The 4,706-nt window shown below is 37.9% G+C and overlaps 1 pseudogene; it reads right to left on the bottom strand.

The window, feature by feature from the left end:
* Window positions 1-3,584: 3,584 nt before the first annotated feature.
* LOC120526959 lies at window positions 3,585-3,736 on the bottom strand (annotated as a pseudogene).
* Window positions 3,737-4,706: the final 970 nt, after the last annotated feature.

The following is a 4,706-nucleotide window of genomic DNA, read 5'->3' as shown; positions in this document are numbered from 1 at the left end:
ATGAAATGAGTTTGAGATGACTTTTGCTTTGTGACATGGTGGAAGTAGCCATAAGAAAATGGGTAAATCGTCTAGGCCAAGAAAGGATGCACATGGCCAGTAACAATACTCAGACATGTCATGACATTCAAGTGATGATTGATTGGTGTGATGGGCGGCTTGATCCCATGCCTGGCCAGGATGCCCCTGCTGCATATGTTCTGGGGGAGCAACCATGGATAACTCAATACCTCCCCCAGGACGCTTGGTGGCATCCTCCCTGGCCAACGGTGATTCCCCAACCTCCCGCATGGGTCCATGGGAGATGCAGTCCTCCACAGCCTGGTTGGGAGCTGGGGTTGTCGCTAGGGGGTGCTGCCTGGATTTACCAGCCTGGCTGGATGAGTCTTCAGCCCCATCCAGAAGTGCAATTGGGACCAGGTGGTCAAGCACCTGGAACGCTTCCAGATGGGCTATAAAAGGGGCCAGCCACCACCACTCAGGAGTTGTTGGTGCCAAGGTGGAGAGTTGTGTGTCTTATTTAACTGCTTTTGGGACTGTGTATTACCTGTGGGTCACGGGGAAGATGTGTGCCCACAGGGGAAGAAAAATAAAAAGTCTGTGTGCTTTAAAATGTGCCTCTGGGTCAGTCTGTGCTGGGTCGGGCGCAATATAGCGTTCTTCCACATTGGTATTAACGAGTACAAAATGTGCATAGAGAACATTTCCTATGAAATGCTTTTCTGCTTACCTCAGTTGTATAGAGTTATTATCTGAATTGCTGTAGCCTTTCTGACAGCTCCAACCAGTCTGATCATCCTGCTCCGACCTCTCTGTCATCAGGAAGGTATTTCCATTCACAGAAGTGCCACTCACTGGACATTGTTATGTTTTTCGCACCATTCTGATTAAATACAAGAGAGTGTTGAAGAAGGGAAATCTAAGGAGATCACCAATTTCAAAAAGAGTCAATCCAGGCTGTCTTGCACCAACAAACAAGCCACGGACTAAATCACTAATATTAGATTTTTTCCCCCACTCTGGTGGGAACATTAAGTGAAGCACCTAACCTGTATCTGTATGATTTTCATGTGTTGCACTGCTGCCATATGACTGGCTGATTAGATAATTGCATAAATAAGCGAGTGTACAGATGCTACTTATAATTTGCCAAGTGAGTGTACTTAAAATAACACATCAGTTCTATTTCCTTTTTTCTTTTTCATGCAGAATTGACTTCCATAATAATATCAGTGACTGTGCACTGTTTTTGCATGTGTACTGTTTCAAAATACTTCTTACCTTGTGACCTTTACTTCAGAAAATGCATTGTTGAGTAACTAGTCTGTTCTTGGGAGGACTATGTGAGTTCTGTGGTGCACTAATATAAAAATATGAGATTGTCTGCCTTGTCTTTTAATTTTTAAATTGTGCATTTCTCTTCACATGATCTTGTAAGAGAATTGTGTTTTTTACCTAACTGCTTTGACAAGTTTCTATTAGACTTGCCAGTAATACTACTTGTATGCTTTGATTTGTTTATGCAATATTTGTCTCAATGTTACTCTTGAAGATGTCTCAGTATATTTCTAAATATGTTTTTCTCTGCATTAAAATATACATATATTGACTTTTTTGCCAGTAATACAGCCTTCTTAAGTCTGATTTATACTTGAATCATGAATCACTTTGAGTGACCACAACAAATTACTACTATTTGCAACCTGTTCAATCAGTGCATTGATATTCCCCTAGTTAGTAAGTGACGGTGTTTCATCAGTGTTGCATAGCTAATAATGTCACAGCAGAGGATGTGAGACTCTGCTGATGGAAGAAGTGTTGTGCCTGTTATTACTGAAATTAAAAGGAAGAAAAGGAGAAGGTACAGTGTCAGACCTATTGACCAAAAGCTGGTGAAGGAAGGGCAAGTGTAATATGAGTGTGGGATGTACATGATGAACAGATGAGTTTCAGATGTTTATGCATGTCTTCCTTGCATTTCAAGGACCTGTTCTGTCATATTCAGCCCTTCGTTCATTATTCTTGTACACATGTTATCAGCCTCTCCTTGAAATTCAGTGATTTTCATACACGGCATGTGGGACTTGTCTCCAAATCTAAGGCCATTTTCATTGTGCGACCCTCACTCCCAATGAAGATGTATCAAGTATAAACTAAGTTTGAAAATCTTACCATACATCTACCAGAAAACATATTCCACTTACCTATCCCTTTAAACTTAACCATCTCTTCTTTCTTAAGATATTAATCTTGATTTTATTTTTTACAGTGATTCTTTCTCAGGAATGATTTTCCGACTGCTCATATTAACAAAATAACCTACGCTAACATCTTCATCACACTTCATTAAAAAAAAATATATTTTTTTTTCTTTAACATAATCTGGTTTATTTTAACTTCATTTGAGTTAATTGTTAGAAATTTACAAAAATGAAAAATGGTGTTGGTTATATATATATGTTATGTATATTTGTGAATTTCCCCTTGGGATTAATAAAGTATCTATCTATCTATCTATCTATCTATCTATCTATCTATCTATCTATCTATATAAAATGATAAAAAGCAAATGGGAAGAATTAATTGAATATGCACTTTTCCATTTCTGTACTGTACTGTTGTAAGAATTCAAAGAGACAGAAATTGATTTTTAGGCTTGGATCTTATATCTTAACAGAACTACAGTAAACAATGGACTAATCTTTAAATCTTGAGCTTTATTTACACAAGTGGTCACCTTCCATTCCTACTTTTTTATCTTGCTTTTCTTTCTGTCTATTCCTAACCATCAATCACCTCTATATTTGAGTATATTCTGCCTGCCCCATCCAGATGCACTTCTAGCACTTGAAACTTTTGGAATGTTCATGATCTTTTGGTTCTTTTCTTCTATTGTGACATGTATTTTTATTATTTTCACAGAAGCAAATTCAAGCAGTTCTAATGTAACTCCTACAATAAGGAAATATAAGGCAGTAAGTGTAGTAAGTACATATTTCAAAACCCTAAGAGTCAGGTAAATAGAAATAAAGTAATGGTTTCCAGTTCAGCAGATGTTATATGAAATCTGGCATGGAGAATACATCCAATATCCTCCTTCCTTCAGCTCAGAGTCAGGCAACATCGATGCAAGGCAGGAAATAGCCCTCAAATAAGAGCCAGTCTATCACAGAGCACACTCAGAAACTCACTTTACGCCAATTTAGAGTTCCAAATTAACTTAACATATACATGACTAACTAAACAGTTTGAATGAAGAATGGATTTGAGAGAAGGTAAAAGACATATAAATTAGCCAAGATCAAAACTGAGAGATCAAGAGTTTAGGGAAAAATAAGCTCTGGTTATGAGATCAAAAATTGTAGTCAGCAAAGGCACACACACTTAGGGAAAGTCCTACCTAGTAATAAGTTATGTAAAGAAACAAACCGTAGGGTTTAATGCTGTATCCACAAAACTTGGACAAACTAGGAAGTGTACAATGCTGACCTTTTACTTGTTGTGGTAATGACCACACATCACACACTGATGTCTTGTTTACAACAGCATAGCAACAATTGCACCAACAAGTGATTTAATAAAAAAAAAAGCAGTCCCCCACTACCACAAATTATGCAGTCAAAGTTCCCGCATTTGGGGAAATCGCAGGAGTCAGCACACCCGGAATGCAAGGGATGAGCCTCACCCTGGGAGAACCACCTCGGTGATCATGGTATCTCCCCTGCCAGGTAAGTGATTTCATTTTAATGATATTAAAAATGTATCACATCCAAAAATAAAAAGTAACCATGGTGTTAAATAATTGAGCCCTGACACAAAAAGAGGTTTGGGGCAGCCTTCCATATACTTGGAAAATGGCTGCTAAAGCGAAAAGGCGGTGAAAAAATGGTTTTGACAGACAAGAGTCCAAAACAGAACTGACTTTTGGTACAGACACGGCAAATTTTAAAAATGGAAGGAGGAAGGGACGTCCTCAGGGGCAGAACCAGAAGTGATGTTCAAGGGCCCAGGTGGAATTTCTCACATTTGGTCTGCGGGGAAAAAAGAGAAAGGGTCAGTCCCAAGTCCAACCGGGAATTACCTTCATTCATGCCATTTAGCTGCCCCCCAATGCGTATGTGTGAGACAATATTAAATTCCTTGGTGGTTAATTTAAGAGACCAAAGATTAGTAAAAAAAACAAACAGCAGATCATGATAATTAGAAAATGGAAGTAAGAAAACAAAGCACTGGATAAACAGCCATTCAGAACAGGTTAGCAAGTACAACAGAGACTCCTGAATCTCTGAGGCAGCAGACTAAGACCCAATTGTTTAATTATGATTTTTCATTTATTGCAAAGTGAAAAATACATTTATTTTTTACTGCATGTAACTTCATCTGACACATATCTGTCATGTCTAGATTTTATCCAGGTTCAATGGTAGCCATTTTGTTGCTCAAAAAATCCACTGATTTAATGTTACTTGCAATCAAGCAGATTCTCCTATTCTAAATTATGTAAAAACATAAACATTATACATTGCTTATTTCATTGATCAATTTTTACATCATAATGATATTGTCTGTAAGCCATTCCCCATCCCATCAGGTCACAATACTTTGAACTTCTACCCTCTTGCAATCTAATGCATAACCTTACATGGTGTTCATTTTCAAAAGGTTTTTGAAACCCAATGAAACTCTTAGCATATTAATTCAACTGG

The sequence above is a fragment of the Polypterus senegalus genome, chromosome 3, assembly GCF_016835505.1.
Source record: "Polypterus senegalus isolate Bchr_013 chromosome 3, ASM1683550v1, whole genome shotgun sequence".
In the NCBI taxonomy this organism is placed as follows: Eukaryota; Metazoa; Chordata; class Cladistia; order Polypteriformes; family Polypteridae; genus Polypterus; species Polypterus senegalus.
The sequence above is the reverse complement of the archived record's forward strand: the minus strand, read 5'-3'. Positions and strand labels throughout refer to the sequence as shown.